Source organism: Sminthopsis crassicaudata, chromosome 5, assembly GCF_048593235.1.
Source record: "Sminthopsis crassicaudata isolate SCR6 chromosome 5, ASM4859323v1, whole genome shotgun sequence".
Lineage (NCBI taxonomy): Eukaryota > Metazoa > Chordata > Mammalia > Dasyuromorphia > Dasyuridae > Sminthopsis > Sminthopsis crassicaudata.
The window spans coordinates 130,193,809-130,214,445 of record NC_133621.1 but is presented as its reverse complement, the minus strand read 5'-3'; the positions used below and the strand labels follow the sequence as shown (position 1 = coordinate 130,214,445).

The 20,637-nt window shown below is 32.9% G+C and overlaps 1 long non-coding RNA gene across 1 annotated transcript in view; it reads right to left on the bottom strand.

Moving 5' to 3' along the window:
• Nucleotides 1-869: 869 nt before the first annotated feature.
• Nucleotides 870-20,637, bottom strand: part of LOC141543270 (uncharacterized) — a 198,854-nt gene continuing 179,086 nt past the window's right edge. The window contains exon 3 of the long non-coding RNA XR_012482398.1: nucleotides 870-1,112. This is a non-coding gene — a long non-coding RNA (uncharacterized LOC141543270). The remainder of the gene's footprint in view (nucleotides 1,113-20,637) is intronic.

The following is a 20,637-nucleotide window of genomic DNA, read 5'->3' as shown; positions in this document are numbered from 1 at the left end:
TACATCTTAGCGAATCAAAATCTTTTGTAAAAGATAAGTAGAGAAACTTTTAAAATAATTTTATAATATCTACTAAACTCATCTTTACATTCAGTGACTTCAATAAAAAAGCAAACACATATGTTTAACCTCAAGAAATAAAAGAGTCCAAAATTTAATATTTTAGTACTCTCATTAAAAAAGAAATCAGAAGAAGAATAAGTTATCGACATCACCCCAAAAATGGAACTTATATTAAAAACACAAAAAACTGTGATGAAAATGCTATTTCAAATGTTTCTTTTTTATCAAATAAAATTATCATTTGAAGTTATTCCTCCCACCCAAAGGAATATTCCAAAACAATGGAGGAAATGTTAAACATAGTATTAAGAAGAGGAAAAAGATGACTAAAAAGACCTCAACAACTATAGACAGTATGTGATACACTGGCTAGAGTATTAACCCCAGAGTCAGGAAGATTAGAGTTCAAAACTAGCTTCAGACATTTACTAGCTGTGGAGCCTCTTTCAGCTCGTTTCTTTATCTATAAAATTCAAAATAATAAAAAGTTCCCCCCATTGTTGTAAGGATAAAATGAAATAAATTTGTAATATGTCTTGCAAACCTTAACATACTACATAAATGCTAATTATCATCATCAAATTATATGACTATGGAAAATGAACAGGAAGATTTCCACAGATGATTTTCTACAATACACCACATTTTTACAGGGATCATCATATAACAAAGAGAGCCATAAAAAATATGAGGTCTCTATCTTTTTTTTTTGTTGTTGTTGATTGCCAGCCCTGCCCCATCCTAAATAATGACTTGGCAGGAGAAAAATCAGTCTTAAAGTTTATTTTCAAGTAATATGTCTCCTACACATGTACCAATCATATAAAACTCTCTGACAGATACAGCTCTAAAGATAACTTTATCAAATGATAGGCCAAGTGCCAACATGAAGGATAGCATAAAACAGACAGCCATATGATCTCCAAAGATGTTTGCCAGATTTATGGAGGTTGTCCATAGCGATGTCCAAATAGAATGATTCCTTGTTGACAGAGAGGTTATCCAGATGGTCTTGTCTGTACATAATCATGTGCTGATTATATCAAGCCCTGGAAAATGATAGTGCTTGTTAAAAAAAAATCATGGTTACTCAAAAAAGATTGATCTAATCACATATGCTGGCAAAATAAAGTAGATTTACAATGCATGCTGTTTGGATGAAGGCTGCTGGAAAAAGAAATAACTTATTTGGATGAAAACTGCTGATGACCTTGTGAACTGGGTTCATAATCAAATTGATGAGGAAGATCGATCAAAATAGGTAGTGCTTTCATTGAGCCAAGATGTTTTTTGCTCTAAAATAACATTGTTTTAGGAGCAATGTTATTATGACAATGCCACAGTTTCAGAGAACTGAACTTCATTTTTCATGATCCAATTCAGGAAATATTAATTCATTCTTCCCCCTTTTCACTCTTTCTCTTTTTTGGGTAGCCTAAACAATTATTCTGGTTTATCTTTCCTCATAAAGGTAAAATGAGCTAATTAGGCAAAGCAATCTCCATGGCCTTTCACTCTGCATATCTATGATCCTATTCTTCTTAATTTTTTCATCTTCACATCCATTTCTTCTTTTAAGCCTATGATCTTTCTTTATCCTCCTTCATAAGATTCACCCATTAGTGCTTTCATTTTGTTATCTTAATGAACATAAGAAAAGGTGAATGTTTTCTCCTTTTCTAAGTCTGTATAAATAGGATTCAAGATACTCTATTCAAGCTTTCTTCTTATCTTTTTATTTCTTTGATTAAATGACTCTCATAGGCAGAATCTCATTATAAGACATAATAATCTAGTTCCCTGTCTCATTTCCTAGCCTCCTCAATAATATTTTTATTTGCTCTCTCTACCTGAGTTTCACTAAAAATTATTCTGTTTTCATTTCCTTAATTCCTCAAAGAAAAAGTGAAACTTCTAAAAGGATCTAGCCTGACTACTCATTTTATTGAATAATTTAAGAGCTTGGTGTTTTCAAGCTATATGGACATTGTTTACTTTCCTGTTTCTATTTTTTTTATGAACTGCATATCAAATTTCTAAATTTTCTTTGATTTCTTCAATAAAAATGACTCAGATGCTCTTATCTTCTAAGAATCAATTTCCCCTCCCCTTTGGAAACCTTATGGCAATTATTTTTTATTTGGCTTAAAAATTTTCCTATTTTTTTCAGAATGTCATACTCTAGCATTTCTTTTATTTATTGTTTTAATCAAATAGTCATGTAAAATTAAGACTTATTTATTTGATAGAAAAAGAACCATTCCCTGGATATTTGCAAGATTTTTTTCTTTAATTATTTTTTCAAATGTTTATCGATTGTATTGAGATCTATTTTGTTGTGATTTACTCACTTTCTCAGTCTCTTTTCTGGCTTTTCAGTGAGGATTTCCTTATGATGAATCTTTTCCTTTCCTTTCTTTTACTTTTTGTGGTTCTTTTAACATTATTTGGCACATTTTCTTCTCATTTTGAATTGATAACAATGTGCATAGGTGCACCAGTCACCATTCAGTGATATTGCTGGAAGTCATTCACAGCATTCTCAAAAAAAAGACTGCGTAGAAATCAGAGTGTTAGGTATATGAGCTGGCCATTCTGGATGTCACCTCTATGTCCTTCCACCTTTTTAAAAAAATAATGATGCCATATATGTTTTATCTTTTCCATTCTTCTGAAATTTTCTCCTCTTTGAGATATTTTGGAAATGATTCTGCATTCTTCTCATCTTTGTCTTAATTTTCTAATATTCTAATTTACTTACACTTTGATTATATGTATATTTTGAGTAATTGTTTAATTTTTCTTTACCTTTATGGTACAACTATTTCATGATTTTACTGCCCAAAGTGGTTAGTTCTGAAACGATTCTCTTGATATCATTTCAAAGTGAGATAACCAAGTGTTATTACTTTTTCTTTAGGGTTATAAAATGAAATAACCTCTACTAACAAATTAATTGCTTCTCCATAAATAACCTGGGAACTTTCTTTTTATTTATTTTTTATTAAATCTTTTAATTTAAAAAAAAAAAACTTATGAATGGGCAATTTTTTAACATTAGCCCTTGCAAAACCTTGTATTCCGATTTTCCCTCCCTTCAGCCCCCAGGAACTTTCTTTTTATTTATTTATTTTATTTTATTTATTTTAATTTATTTATTGTTTAGCAGCAATTTCTTATTGCCTTAATGACTTCTGTTTTTCTTTATAGAATTACGTCAGTAAATTTGGGAATTTTTGTCATGCAAAAAGCCCTTCACATTTAGAATATCAACAAGAAATCTTATGTGTACATTGTACTTTTTAAAACTGTGTAATTTTTTTTAAAGAAGGGAAGTAGAAAACTGGGGGAAAAACTCTGTAATTCTTAGCACCTTCTTTCTTCTTTTCTGACACTTTACTCTTGGTGCTTCAGAAATATAACAGTGCCATCACCGAATATTTTCTTTTATCTGTTTTTCAGAATGCCATGTCTAAAGAATTTTTCATCTATGGGCCTACCTAACTTCTGATAAAACTTCCAATAGTTATGTAGTCAAGTTCTTGGATAAAAGACTACTTTGTATGTAACCAAAATCATATTTTAAACTGTTTTTATTTTGGAAGAAACTACTGGCTATATGCTCTATTGACACAGTCTTTGAAGATGAAAAATCATCTCTAGTTACAATGGAAAATAAGAGTAGCACTTTTGGAGTCCTATTTGCCTTATCTTAATAGAATAAGGTATCTAAACCAAGATATTATTGGAGTGTCAAAAGTAAATGGAAAAAGATCCATTAATTCCTACCCATCCCATGCTACTCTTGTCCATGGTCTCCCATCATTCCTTTATAGGAATTATGTCAGACACCTGCCTTGACAATACAAAAATATCTCTTCCACAAACTAGTTATCTATTGTTTATCATTTTTCTCTCATTACATGAGTAGTTCATTTTTTTTTCAATAGTAAATTTTATTGCTGTTCTTTTTAATTCCACAGTATAAATGACTTCATACTTCTCTAAGGCACAGTGAGTCTCAAGAAGACTTGAGTTCAAATCCAATCTCAGACACTTATTGATTGTGTCATCGTGGGCAAGTCATTTAACCTTAATTTGCTTCAGTTTCCTTAATTGTAAAATGGAGATAATAACACCTATCTCCCAGGATTGTTATGAGTATTAAGCAATATTTGTAAAGTCCTTAGCATAGTGCCAAGCACTTATTGGGTCCTATATAAGTGCTAATTCTTTTTATCATCATTATTATTCATCTGTATTATGTAGCAGTCTGCTAATAGTCATCTCTTCATTGCCTTTTGTGTGTGCGTGTATATATGGTTGCTCTGATTTGCAAATGACATTATGCTGAATGTATTAAGTCTTAGAACATTGAGAGGAACCTCTTAAATGAGATTCATAATCATTCTAAACAGTTTGCCCTATGTATCCTCACAGGAATACTAAGTGGATAAAGAATATCTATTGTCCAGATTATGGCATGCATTTCAGTGAACAACCTATAGGACTTTTCCATCAGTATTTCTATCTTGGGAAGATACTACAAATAGACAAATAATTGGACTTATAATTGAGCAAGAAGAAAAAAAGAAATAGGAATGTCTTTGGAAAATTTCACAGTTATTTTAATGATCATGAACATTTCCTTCAAGCAAAAACCCATCTTTTAAATATTTCTTTCTTTCTAGTATTATATTCCTATGATTTGTGGAAGACTATAGTCACCAAATAACTGCTCATATCATACAATATGTCATTTAAATTCAATAAACTTTTATTGTTTATCTATGCAGTTAAAACACTGTATAAGAATATATTTTTTAAAGACCAAAGGAAAAAAAAAGTATAATCAGGGAAGATTTTAATTGAGTTTTGAAGGATGGATTCTGTCTGCATAGGTGAAGAATCTTTCCTAGAAAAGGATTGATAGAGAATAGGTTTGATAGCATGTTTTCAGGACACTGATGAAACTGTTGATTAGAGCAGAAGATTCACATTGAAAAATAATAGGAAATGAAGCTGGCCAATTGGAAGGAAATTTTGGAGAATCTTGAAAGCAAGAGATTCATGGGTTTTCTAAGTTATAGTATCTCGGTGAATTTAATAGCTAAAACATAGTTTTAAAAAGTTAGACCATCTCATTTTCACCCAGTTCTCTAGGAAGTAATGAAATATCATTCTCCCTCTAATCCCTCATAAAGCACCTGTTTATAACAAACAGCCAACTTACTTGCCAATTTCTGTTGCAGTTGGTTATTTTGGACATGTGGAAGCTCATGATCAACTTAATTTTATGCATGCCTCAACAGAACCTGGGAGTTGTGCAAATATGTTTAAATGCTTCTTTATTATTTTAATCCTCATGAATCCTTTGGAGTTTAGAGAATAGGGTGTTATGGCTTTATCTTTAAAAAGGAAACCAGGGCAGTGGCAATACTAGTATGAGTTACAACACTAGTAGTTAGAAATGTGTGACTTTGTAGCACTACAGATAACAATGTGCCTTGAGTTGTTATCTACAACCTTGAAGAGTGATCTTGAGTTTCTAAATCTTTTCAAACTCATCTAGAGCAAGTCCATATTTCACTCTTCCATCACTAAGGTTGACCCAGAGTTGATTTCTGTACACTGGGATCTTCTCCTCTTTATAACATACCAGTGGAGAATTGTTACAGGTCAGCTGAATGATGCCATTACTGTTAACTAGCTGAGTAGAAGAGGGTGCTCAGTGACTGCTCAGCTTATCCTTCTGGCTAGCATTTCAAGTTCTTAGTTAGAATAAACTTTAAGGAGCTTGTAAGATTCCCTCCTTAGGACCGCAGGAGGGGACAGCCTGTGCAAAACCAATCAGCCCCCATACGTCAAGCAGTGTTTGTATATGTTTCAGCGTATCCAGGCAAAGTCTTTTAACTTTCCATCCTACGGGCTGGAGCTGTACTTTCCTGAATGGCAGCCAGGAAAAATTTTGTAGATTTGGCAGGAAGACTGTGGGAAGCCTGGTGCAAGACCAGCCAGAGAGTTGGAGCAGACTCTTTCTATAAAGGACAGACCATCGAAACACCTCCCTTTGTTTCTCCCTACAAGGGAACACAAATGGAGCCCCGAGATCACAATCAGGACCTATTGTATAAACTTGGGGTTTCCATAACCAGCTTGCGTTTTTGGCACCAAGTGCCTTATTATTTTTCAACTGGAAAACTAATTAGAAAGGATTCTTTTTTTATCTGGGTGTTAATACTATGCTTCTGGCCCATTTTCTGGCCCTTGGCCACATCGTTGTAGTCCCTAGGGCAATGCCTGACAAATTAAGATAAAACCGTTACTTAATGTTTTCCTACTAAGAGAAAACAAAAACTGTTTCCTGCCCTTATTAATTGGATGAAGTCAATTTCCAGGTTTAAAAAAAAAAGGAGAGGGGAGGAGGCATAATCAGGGTGTCAACCTACAACCCTTATCTTTCTCTCTACTTTGCAGGAATGTGAAGAGGAGGAAAGGTTATTCGGTTTGACCCCCAAGCTTCAGGTGTCTTGGGAAAAGCCCTACAGAGGCATTTGTCAGCTATGTTGGCTTTTGCTACCGTGAGTCTCCCTCCGGCCTCTCCACTGTCGTGAAGTTGATTTACCTGGGGATGAGAGGAGGAGGCAGGGGGATTTTTTAGAACTTGAGGGAAGATTCCAGCCTTGACAAGCCTATTAGTCATAGCAGTCCAGAGGGCACTGCCCAGTTTGAGAAGAATAAACAGAGCCAAATTTCCTCTGTTTTGAAAATATATTGAAAGGAAATTCACACTCGGATAATGTAGTTTGTGATTAAGATCATTTGTATCTTGCTTGCTGGCTTAGGACTTCAGGGAGAACGTGTAGAGGAAGAAAAAAAGGCCGGGGAGGGCCTGTAGTGGCGGTAGTGAGGTTTTCATCCTTTAAATTTTTCGTTATGATAAACAGCTTTTTCCATGGCAACCCATGCTGATGCCACAAATAAAGGGAATGGAAGGCCTCCGGCAAGCAGGCCACAACTTGGGAAAATGTCCAGGATGATGCAGAATATTTAGAGGGGAAGCCGTAAGCAAACAAAAAAAAAGTGGGGGGGGGGGAAGAGCAGCAACATCTTAGCTGTTTAAAGTCTGAGGCAACAAGACAAAACAACAACAACAACAAAAAAAACAGAATTCGGGTGTGTTTCTAGGAGGGACTTTTGTCTTGGGAATGGAGGGTACATCTCCTGGGGCTAAAACAGACCAAGAAAGGATCTGCTGTTTCCCATCCAGTCTTTCTTTGTAAATTGTGGGTGGTGGCTGGTGTGGGCTTTTTTTTTTTTTTTTTTTTTTTTTAAATATAATCTATATAAAAAGGCTCACATGCCATTTTGTACACTTTCCCCTCATTAACGGCAAAACTTATTCTGGAGCAAAAATCATTTAACAATGAAGCTATGTTCTCAATGTTCTTCAGCTTGATTATGCAAACTTTGCTGGTTGTTGCTATGTTTGGTACTAAGATTAAACCAAAAAAAAAAAAATCGTCTGTTTAACCCTGGGAAGGGACTAATACAGGAGTTTTCATTCAGGGATGACTAGGTTCTCTTAGGTTAGATTTTATTATCCTTTTCCCACCTCCTCAACCCCTTCTCTCTCTCCTCCAGACCCAGAGAGGCAAAATTTCCTATCATCTCCTACTTGAGCACTTATCCTAGTCTCCGCTTGAGTTGCAGCATGAATTTCCTAGGAAAATCTAGTAAAAGGAATACAGGGGGCGCCATCGAGCCTGTAGTAATCTGTATCATTGAATCCCAACTTAGACAATGAGCCAAACCTGTCCCGTCCACTGTGCACAGTATGTTTGCTTATGAGTGTATGCGATGAGGTAGGGGGTGGGGGACAGGAAGGAAAAAAGAAAAAAAAAAAGGGGGGGGGGAAGATTGAGGTTCTTTGGAGATATTGCCCTGTCTTGCAAAAAATAGTTTAAGGCTGTCCTTGAATCTGTGAGTGTCCGCCACCCGACCTGCAGATCAACGCCATTACAAACTAAAATCTATGCAAAATGTTTCTCTCTGAAATGTGAGTCCCGTTTTCACTGGTCCTGGATGGCACACTGCTGTTTCAAAGGCAGAGATGCACACTGTCTCCTTTTTTGTGCAGAACAACCGAATGGGTTTTGCCCAAGAATTCCAAATCTGAAACCTGCAATCATTTCATAATTCCACTAGCTACATTTTGGATCAGCTATTTGGATCAGAATGGAAATTCTTTGATCTCTTTCTTATCTATTTGCCTGTGAGCTGGGCCAAAAGGTAGACTAATTTTGGCAACTTCCCTTGTATACTTTTATTTAAAGATAAAAGAAACACTTGGAAGTATAAACAGAAGGTGAATTTCCTGAGGCTCTCCAGGAATCAGTGGGACAAGGAACATAGAGGTGCATATTAAGAGTTAGCACGGATTGTTATGGGTTCCCCTGGGCTCCACTTCACTAGCAGGAGAGAACCAGCTCATTCCCCTCCCCCCTCATTTTTTCACTCTCCCTTCTATAAATATCTCCATCCCCCTTACTACTCCCCATCTCCACCCCAAAGCAACAGCAGCTCATACTCCCTTAAATTTGAGGACTGTCACCTGGTAGTTTCTAAATGTGGCCACTGTAGATACACTGTTACAATAGGCATCAACCTTACAAATGATTGTTGTTGATCATGACAGGGACTGGACAAGGCAATTTGAAATAAATAGCACATTGGTGAAAAGCTATTACCACTAAAGAAAAATAGATTCAATATGTATAATAAGTGAGTGAATGAAAAAAAAAAACACATTCACACAGTGCTTTAAGGGTTATAAAGTGCTTTGTGAAATATAACCTATCAGTGGTCATTAAGAAACATTAAGACTTTCTATGTGACCAAGCAATATATGAAGCTCTGGAGATACAAATGAAAAGCAAAAAACATTTGCTATTCACAATCTAATGGGGAAACAACATATAAAATTCAGAAGTCAATACATTACGATCTGGGAGGTTTTATATTAGGAATGCAAGCCTGGTTCAATATTAGGGAAACAACTGGCATAATTGACCATATCAATAATAAAAAACAACAAAATCATATAATTATATAAATAAAAGCAAAATAAGCTTTTTGACAAAATACCATAGGTATTTCTCTTAAAATATTAAGAGAACATAAGAATAAATATTACCTTTCTTAAAATGATATGTAAATCTAAAGCAAGCATTATCTGTAATGGGGATAAACTAAAAGTTTTCCCAATAAGATTCAGGATAATGCAGGAATCTGCATCATTGAAACTTTTTAAATACTGTATATGAAATGATAGCTAAAGCAATAAAATAAAAATAAATTAAAAAGAATAATGAAAGTCAATGAGGTAAAACTATTACTTTGCACATGACATGATGGTATACTTACAGAACCTTAGAGAATCAATTTAAAAATAGGTTGAAATATACACGTTTAACAAAATTATAGGATATGAAATAAATCCACATAAATTATCAACATTTCTAAATACTACCCACAAAACCCAGCAGGACAAGAAAGAAAGAGAAATTCCATTTAAAATAATGGCAGATATTTTCAAAAAAAGAAATCACACAAAGAAGTTTCGTGAAAAAATATTGATTACAGAAATGCAAATTAAAACAACTTAGAAATACCACTTCACACTTATCAGTTTGGCAAACAAGACAAAAAGAGAAAATGACAAATCTGGAGAAGATTTCGAAAAATAGATATCCTAATTCTTGATAAAGGTGTAAACTGGTCCAACCATTTTGGAGAACAATTTGGAACTATATCCAAAACACTTTAAAACTGTGCATACCTTTTTACCCAGCAAAATCATCACTAAGATGGTATCCCAAAGAGATCAAAGAAAAAGGACCTATATGTACAAACATATTTATAGCAGCTCTTTCTGTTGTGGCAAAGAATTGGAAATCAAGAGGATGCCCATCAAATGGAGAGTGGCTGAAAAAGTTGTGGTATATGATTGTGTTGGAATGCTATTTTGTGCTAAAAGAAATGACAAGCAGGTTGATTTCAGAAAAACTTGGGAAGACATGTATGAACTGATGTAAAGTAAAATGTACAGAACCAGAAAACTATACACAGTAACAGTAATATTGTAACAATGATCAACTATGAAAGACTTAACTATTCTGACAATTCAAAATAATTCCAAAGGACCCATGATTAAAAATGCTTGTCCTTTCCAGAAAGAAAACTGATGAGTCTTAAATGAAGATTGAAACATACTTTTTTCATTTATTTTTCTTGGTTTTTATTTTTTGGGGGGAGGGTTCATATATGTTTTCTTTTATAATGCCATTGTAATATAATCTATGGCTAATACAGAAATATGATTTATATGACTTCATATGTATAATTGATATCCTATTATTTTCTTTATCATGGGATGGGGAAAGAAGAGAAGGGAGAAAGAGAATTTGGAGCTCCAAATTAAAAAAAAAATGAATATCAATTTTAAAAACATAATTGGGAAATAGTTAACAAATAATAATTAACAGATAAAAAATAAAACTACTACAGACTATGTAAAACACTTAGGAATCTACTTGCCAAGAAAACCCAAGGACTATATTAATACAGTTACAAAATATTTTTTATACAAATAAACACAGATCTAAGCAGAGGGAGAAATATTAACTACTTATGGGTAGGCTGAGCCATTGCAACAACTTAAGTTAACTTGCTTATTCATTTCCATACCAAACCACCAAATAAGTTTTATATAACTAGAAAAAATAATAAAATTTATCTGTAAGAACCAAAGGTAAAGAATATAAAGGGAATCAATTTTTAAAATGTGATGGAAGGCTGCAGACTAGCAGTACCAGATTGTAAATTATATTACAAAGCTGATGACTGCCAACTCTGTTTCACTTAAATCCAATTCACATGTAAGTCAAAATTTTACTCTATGATGTCATTAGTCCTCTTTCAAATTGAAGGATGAACAACAACAAGACTCTAATGATCAAAAAAATCTGCTATTGGCTAAGGAATAGAATGGTGGATCAGTAGAAAGATAAGGTATATAATACACAATAGTAAATGACCATAATAATCTTGTGTTTGGTAAAAAACAAAGATTTAAGTTTTAGTGGCAAGATCTCATCATTTGACAAAATTGGCAGGACAACCAAAAAGCAATTTAGCAGAAACTAGTAATAAATTAACATCTTACATCATATCCTGAGATAAACTCAAAATGGGCACATGTTTTAGAAATAAAAAAATGATATCATAAGTAAATCAAGAGAGCATGGAAAAAATTACCTGTCAGGTCAATGAATAAGAGAAGATTTTATGACCAAATAAAAGATAGAAAGGATCATGGGAAACAAAACAGATAATTTTGATTATATGAAATTTAAGAAGTTTTGCACAAACAAAACTAATTCTGGCTAATATAAAAGGAAAGCAGGAAACGGGATATATTTAGAGCAAGTTTCTCTGATAAAGATCTCATTTCTTCAATATATAGTGAACTGAGCCAAATTTATAAAAATAAGAGCTATTCCCCAATTGATATTTTGTCAAAGGACATGAGCAGGTATTTTTTAGAACAATAAATCAAAGTTATCAATAATATTCTAAATGATTATTGGTTAGAGAAATTCAAATTAAAATAAGTAAGAGATGCTATCTTACACCTATCAGATTGGCTAATACAACAGAAAAGGAAAATAACAAATCTTAAAAGGATTTGAAAAAAATAAGTATCGAATGCACTGTTGCTGGAGTTGTGAACTGGTTCAATCATTATGGAGAACAATTTGGAGCTATATCCAAAGGGCTAAAAAGTTGTGCAATCCTTTTACTCAGCAATATCATTACTAAGTTTGTGCCCCAAAGAGATCAAAGAAAAGGGGAAAGGATTTCTATATACCAAATCTTTATAGTAGCCCTTTTTGTGGTAGCAAAGAATTGGAAATTGAGAGAATGCCCATAAATTGGGGAATAGCTGGACAAGTTGTGGTATCTGATTGGGTTGGAATATTACTGTGCTACAGGAAATGATGAGTGGGAGAATTTACTTGAACTGATGCAAAGCAAAGTGAGCAGGACCACAGAAACATTGTATACAGTAACAATAATATTATAACAATGATCAATTGTGGAAAAAAAGATTAACACTCTGTTCCAAGATATTCCAAAGGATCCATGATAAAAAATGCTCTCCATATCCAGAGATATCTATCTTTGAGTGTAGATTGAAGCTTACTTTTCTTACCTTATCAGGCAAAAGAGACCATTCTTTACCTCATTTTTTTACCTAGCCTCAATCCCTGAATGGATGTTGGATCAGTCAAACTAAATTTGGAAAAGTTAAGGTATTTGGAAAATACTTACCTTTAAAAGGCCAAGGTCTCCTACTGCATCTCCAATAATCCTGATCTCTATTTTGTCTTTGGACCCAGATGGCTTTGGAGGAGAAAGTGAATCAGATGACCTTGCACAGTTCTCCCTCACTTCAATCCAATTCACTTGAAAGTCATGGCATCACCTTCCTGATGTCATGGTTATTTTCAAAAATGAAGGACAAACAACAATAACAATATCTCCATGTTCAGAAATAGCAAGTAATTCCTGACTATACATATTTCCTTTTTCAAGAATAGGAAAGAAAGCTCCTAAAAGCCAAAACTGACTTTCCCTCCGAATAACAATAATAAAGTAAGAAAAAAGATTATTTCACCACATCTTACATAGATTAAACAATGTATCAGACATTTTAGCAACAAAAGCTATCTTGATCTTCTCCCAAGGATCACTGCTTTCTGCCACTGTCTTTCCTCCTAATATCTTATCATTCTATTTTCCCCTCTTTAGTTCCTCTTTCCTTGAAATTTTCTTTAATATCTTCAGCATTTGTATGTTTAAGATTTTCATTTCCTTCATTCTCAAAAGAGAGAGGGAGATGGGAAAGAGGGTATCTCCTACTCACCAGGAAAATTCCTGTCCTATAATCTTTTCTTAACATGATGCCTTGGGTGTGTGATATAATATGAAGTATCTACCCACCAAGTAATATGGCTTGGTTTTTCTTTTCTTTTCTTTTTAAATAACTATTCAAGGTGACAATTAACAGCATTCCCATCACTTTAAAATTTCAATTACTTTTTCTTATCTTCTTTATCCAGTAATTACTGACAGATACTAGACTAGATGGAAAACACAAGCATATAAAAGAAAGATCTACTCATATAAGCATAGGTGCTAAAAATGGCTTAATATCAATTTGAAAGCAGTCCCCAGTGAAATGCCCTAGGAATGTGTGCTTGGTTCAGTTCTGTTAAATATTTTAAATGGATGGTTTGGATTAAAAACAATCAAATTTGCAAGTGGCACAAAGCTAGCTATAATATTGCAATAGCTAACAGTGCATGACAGAATTTAAAAAAAGTTTCTGAATAGGTTAAAACATGAAATCAAATACAGTAATGTAAATTTTAATGAGAGTATGTGTAAATAAAGTCTTACACTGAATTTAAAAAAATCTGTTTTTACAAATACAAAATGTGAGTAGTTTTATTGAAAAAAGGATCTGGGAGTTTAATGGACTTCAAGCTTAATATAAGCCAACAATATGACAAGGAAGTCTAAAAAAAAAAAAAAAAAAAAAAAAGAAACAATCTAATATGATCTTAGGCTACATTGAAAGACATGGTGTCTTGGAAATAAGGGAGCAATAGATCCATTGTACTGTACTCTAAGAACAATCTAGAATATTGCATTCAATAATAAATGCCAAAAGTTTAAAAGTTGTTGAGAAGTTCTCAAAGACTATATTGCAGAGGAGATAGTAAATTCCATTAGTTTAGATGGCTTTCTTATCAGGAGTTGACTATATTAATTAAATCATAAGTCATCCCCCCAAAAAAAACCCACCACACTTTAACTATAAAATATCTGGAGGAAATTGAACTAAAATGGTGAAAGAGCTCAAGATAATGTCAAAGATTATCAACTGAAGAAACTTGGGATATTTAGTTTGAAGAACATAAAATCTAAGGGAGATAGGAGAACTGTTTTAGGTAATAGAAAGACAAGTTTAAAAGAAGGGAATTGAACTTGTGCTGCTTGGTCCTACTGAGCAGAAATAAGAGGAATGTGTTCAGAGAAACATATTTAGGCTTGCTATAAGGGAAACCTATCTAATAGAGTTTTTTTAGTAGTAGTAAGCTCCCCATTGCTAGTTATTTTCAAGTTAAAGTTGAATGATCTCTTGTTGGTATATTATAGAAGAAATTCTTGTTCAGACTAGAGATCCTTTGAGGTACCTTCCAATTTTGAGATTCTGTGATTTTTATTGTCATAGTTTCAAAATTTCTAGTACAGGTCAAGTATAATTTTCTTCTTCAGGGATTTTATATCCTGTCCTGGAAGAGGAGCAGATTCTTTCATTCAATGGATATTTTCCATCCTAATCATCAGCAATACAACACCAAGAGAAGTTAAAATGAAAACTAGATGAATCAAAAGACAATAGCACCCTTGTCATGATCCAAATGATTTTCAGAGAAATCATTTTCAGCTTCACTGCTTCCACGCAATTAATATTTCAGTTTATCATATCATTTGTAATAAACAATCTGCCTCAATTAACTCAAACTAAAGCTAGATTCTGAGCTGCCATATCAAAATGATGACTCATTTTGAGTGTATATAGTTAAATAAAAACTCAAAGTATTTTTTCTTGTTTATTTTTAAATTTTCAATAGTATTTTATTTTTTTCAAATATATAGAAAGATAGTTTTCAACATTCATTTTTGTAAGACTTTGAGTTCCAAATTTTTCTATCTCCCTCCCCAAGACAGCAAGCAATTTAATATAGGCTAAATATGTATAATTTTTTTAAACATATTTTCCTATTTGTCAGGTTGTGCAAGAAAAATCCTACCAAAAGAGAAAAAAAACATGAGAAACATATAGGATATATAACCTATATACCAAAATTGGTGAAAATACTAAGGCTTGATCCATATGTGGGTTTTTTTTTTCACACGAACTTATCAAAATCCAGATCTCCTCCATTGTTATTTGTATATTTGATTTTCTGAACCTAAGTATGGCTATCCATTTGTTCCAGTTTGACATATCAAATCTAAAATCATTCTTGTGAGGTTTGGTATATAGGTTATATATCCTATATGTGGTGTCTTATATAACACAATACATTTAATATCCCTCCCAGCTTTATTCATTCTGGAAAACTGATATGTATGTCTACCATAACTTTATTCAAATTGTTAATTAAAATGTTGATCAGGACAGGGATAAAAATATAATCACATAATATTCTATTAAATGCCTCCCTCCAAGTTGAGAACAGTCTCTATTGTGGTTCCTCCTTTTATCTTTCAAAAATATATGGCTCTATCAGATGACACTTCCCCCAATTCTTTGTAGATATCAAGATACTTTAAATATAGAGCATTTACAAGATATAGCAAATAATCACATAATTATAAAAGTAAAATGAAATTATTTTAGTCTTACTCATATTATTGATCAAACATCGATTTCAAGTGATTACAACAGTATGTAATATAGTAGATAGAGCATTAGACCGGGAGTCTGAGACTTTTGAGTTTAAATTTGACTTCACACACTCAGAAATGTTTATGATGTTTGACAAATAATTTAATATTTGTCTGTCTCAGTTTCCTCATGATAAATACCAATAAATACCTCCTTATGTTAATATGAGGACAAAATGAGGTAATAACATTTGTAAAATGTTTTACAGCCATTAAGGTGCTACAAAAATGCTAACCATCATGCTCATGAGCATTAGTTTATTTTTCCAAATGTTCACAAACAATGATTTTAAAGTTCATTCAGGAAAATTTTCAGATATCAATGTCAAATTCACCAGTCTTCATTCTCTAGAATAATTTTCCATTCTTGAAAATTATGATATTTTGCTAACTCAAATCTAGTGATCCTATTTTCCAGGATTTTTCATATTATCAATAGTAAGTCAGGGATCAATTTTTTTAGTCATGTGTTATTTAAACCTTATATCCTAAACTCATTTCAAATTGTTTTCTTACAATCCCTTCATGCATCTAAGTCTTCGGTATTTTTTTTCATCACTTCTACTCTGGAAAATAAGCACAATTATCATTCCCATTTTACAAATAAAGAAATGGCAGCAAATATTACTTAAATGATTTGCCCAAGGACACACAGATAATAAACGTTTGAGGCAAGATTCTGATGATAGTTTTCCTTACCCCAGTTTTCATCTTACACTGTGACATCTATTACTTAAAAGGCCTGGTTTTTTTTCTCTGTGTGATAGATACATTCCTTTTATTCTATGCAGGAGTCTAGAATCATAGAATCTCAGAAAAAAATTATCTCGAATCAACTAGTTCAAACTGAACTTAAATAGGGATAAGTTTAGGAATAGCGACTGGATCTATTGGATTATGATAGTACAGGAAACTCCTAGGTCAGCAAAGTCCCTTTATCTTCTCTGAAATTATAGTCTTAGAGGATTACCTAGAGTATTGAGAAATTGTGACTCTCCCAGAGTCAAACAACCAGTATATATTAAAGGTCACAATTTTTTAAAAATTAATTTTATAATTATAACATTTTTTGACAGTACATATGCATAGGTATTTTTTTTTTTACAACTTTATCCCTTGTACTCCCTTCTGTTCCAAATTTTTCCCCTCCTTCCCTCCACCCCCTCCCCTAGATGGCAGGCATTCCCATACATATTAAATATCTTATAGTATATCCTAGGTACAATATATATGTGCAGAACCAAATTTTGTTGTTGTTGTTGTTGCAAAGAAAGAATTGTATTCAGAAGGTAAAAATAATCTGGGAAGAAAAACAAAAAACAATGTTCACAGTTTACACTCATTTCCCAGTGTTCCTTTTCTGGGTGTAGCTGATTCTGTCCATCATTGATCAATTGGAATTGGATTAGATCTTCTCTATGTTGAAGATATCCACTTCCATCAGAATACATCCTCGTACAATATCATTGTTGAAGTGTATAATGATCTCCTAGTTCTGCTCATTTCACTCAGCATCAGTTGATGTAAGTCTCTCCAAGCCTCTCTGTATTCCTCCTGCTGGTCATTTCTTACAGAACAATAATATTCCATAATATTCATATACCATAATTTACCCAATCATTCTCCAATTGATGGACATCCATTCATTTTCCAGTTTCTAGCCACTACAAAAAGGGCTGCCACAAACATTTTGCACATACAGGTCCCTTTCTCTTCTTTAGTATTTCCTTGGGATATAAGCCCAGTAGTAGCACTGCTGTGTCAAAGGGTATGCATAGTTTGATAACTTTTTGGGCATAGTTCCAAATCATTTTCCAGAAAGGTTGGATTCTTTCACAACTCCACCAACAAGGCATCAGTGTCCCAGTTTTCCCACAGCCCCTCCAACATTCATCATTATTTGTTCCTGTCATCTTAGCCAATCTGACAGATATGTAGTGGTATCTCAGAGTTGTCTTAATTTGCATTTCTCTGATCAGTAGTGATTTGGAACACTCTTTCATATGAGTGGAAATAGTTTTAATTTCATCATCTGAAAATTGTCTGTTCATATCCTTTGACCATTTATCAATTGGAGAATGGCTTGATTTCTTATAAATTAAAGTCAATTCTCTGTATATTTTGGAAATTAGGCCTTTATCAGAACCTTTAACTGTAAAAATGTTTTCCCAATTTGTTACTTCCCTTCTAATCTTGTTTGCATTAGTTTTGTTTGTGCAAAAACTTTTTAATTTGATGTAATCAAAATGTTCTATTTTGTGATCAATAATGATCTCTAGTTCTCCTTTGGACACAAATTCCTTCCTCCTCCACAAGTCTGAGGTAAGCTATCCTATGTTCCTCTAATTTATTTATGATCTCGTTCTTTATGCCTAAATCTTGGACCCATTTTGATCTTATCTTGTATGTGGTGTTAAATGTGGTTCTAGAGGTCACATTTAAACCTAGATCTTTCCGACTTTGAGGATGACTTCATCCATTGTTGCCACCCTGCCTTTTTAAGCAGGTATATCCTCTACAATATATTCCTAATAAATGTCTATCCATACTCCGTTTGTAGATCTCCACTAATGAGGAACTCACTACCCACTTAGTAACCAAATTTTAGGAAGTTTTCCTTATGTAAGTGGCATAATAAATAGTGTTGGACTTGAAGTCAGAAAGACTCAAGTCCAACTTAAACTTTTAATTAAAAAATTTACGCTACTTATTTTTATTATTTTCTCTTTTTATATGTAAAACATTTTTGTTACACATGTGCATTCTTTTTTTTTAAGCATATTTCCACATGTATTGTGTTGAAAGAGAAAAAAATCAGAACAAAAGGAAAAAAAAACAACAATGAAAAGGAACAGGAGAAAATAATATGTGTTGATCTACAAATGACATTATTCATTTTCCAAGTTTTTGTCATGACAAAAATGAGCTGCTATAAATATTTTTTCACATGTGGGTTCTTTTTTCCCTCTTTTATGATTTCTTTGGGATACAGACTCAGTAGTGGCACTTCTGGATTAAAGGGTATGCAGTTTTATAGCTCTTAGGGCATATTTCAATAATTGGTTGGATCAGTTTGTAACTCCACACTTACATTAGTATCCTAGTTTTCTCATATCCCCTCCAACACTCATCATCATCTTTCTCTGTCATCTTAGTTAGTCTGATAGGTATGAGATGGTACCTCAGAGTTGTTTTAATGTGCATTTTTCTAATCAATAGAGGTTTAGAGTATCTTTTCACATGACTATTGATGGTTTTAATTTCTTCATCTAAAAATTGTCTGTTCATATCCCTTGGCCATTTATCAATTAGGGAATAGCTTGTTTTCTTATAAATTTGAACCAGTTCTCTATATATTTTAGAAATTAGAACTTTATAAGAGACACTGGGTATAAAAATATTTTCCCCAGCTTTCTGCTTCCCTTCTAATCTTGGCTGCATTTGTTTCATTTGTGTGCACCCTTTTTAAATTTAATATAATCAAAAGTATCCATTTGGCATTTCTTAATGTTCTCCAGTTCTTTGGCCATAAACTCATTCCTTATCCAAAGATCTAATTTACTTAAAATATCACCCTTTGCAACTAAATCATGTACCCATTTTGATCTTACTTTGGTATGGGGTGTGAGATATATATCTATGCTGAGTTTCTGACTTTAATTTCCAGTGTTTCAAGCAATTTTTTTCAAATAATGAGTTCTTCCAGAATCTGGAGTCTTTGGATTTATCATAGAGTATATTACTATAGATAACATTGATCATTGCATCATGTATATCTATCCTATTCTACTGATTCACCACTTTATTTCTTAGCCAGTACCAGATGGATTTGATGCTGAATCCAACTTTTAAGATACTTCCTAGTTGTGTGACTTTAGGCAAGTCGCAGTTCTTACTCAATCCTAGTTTCCTCATTTGTGTAATGGAAATAATAATAACACTCAAATTCACTCAATTTCAAAATTCAAATTCATAACTAATGATAATAAAAGCTAATATTTATATTACAATTTAAAGTTCAGTGCTTTATACATAGTACTTGGACGTTTATAAATTGTTTTGTAAATATCTCATATTATTTTCATAACTATCATTAGTTTTATATATAGATGAAATTTGTCTCTACAACTTTTGCCTCTCACTGGTTATAGTTCTATCCCTTTGAACAAAGAAAACAAGTATCATTCTTCTTCCAAATAACAGTCATTTAGATATTTGAAGGTTACAATTATATAATATATACATATACATACATATAGCAATCTTGTCCTCTTGGAGGTAAACATTTGCATTTCCTTCAAATGAAATTTATATGGCATCATTTCAAGTTGCCTTATCATCCCAACCAATCATTCACTTAAAAAACTTTTTAGAAGTTTCTACTACATACAGTATAAATGCCAATTGTTTGGATTAGAAATAGAAAACTGAAATAATCCTTGTTCTCAAAGAAACAACCTCATATAGGAAAAGAATACATATATAAATTTAGGTATATACAAAGTCATTTTGAGAGGGTACTTTGGAAATAAAAAAAATAATCCATGAAAACAAATGCTTGAGCTGCATTTTGAAAGAAGTAAGGAATTAAAAGAGGCAGTGGTAACAAAGAAGGAATATTTCAGGCATGAACATTGCTGCAAAGACATGGAGGTGGGGACAGAATATATATGTGAGGAATAACAGGATTAGTTTGGCTGAACCATAGAGTAGAAAAAGCTGAAAAATGGCTGAGGCCAAATTCTGAAGAGCTGAGTTTGAATTTTATTTGGGAGTAATAGGAAATCACTGGAATTTACTGAGAGAAGAATGATATCATCAGACCAGAAATTAAGAAAATTCCCTTTGACAGCTCTTCGGAGTCTGGATTGGAGTGCAGAAAAACCAAGAGGCAGAAGTTAGCATTCTATTTATCCTTTTGCTGAAGTAGTTCAGCTTATCAGTGTCCTTCCTAAAATGTGAGACCCAGAACTAAATATAATTCTG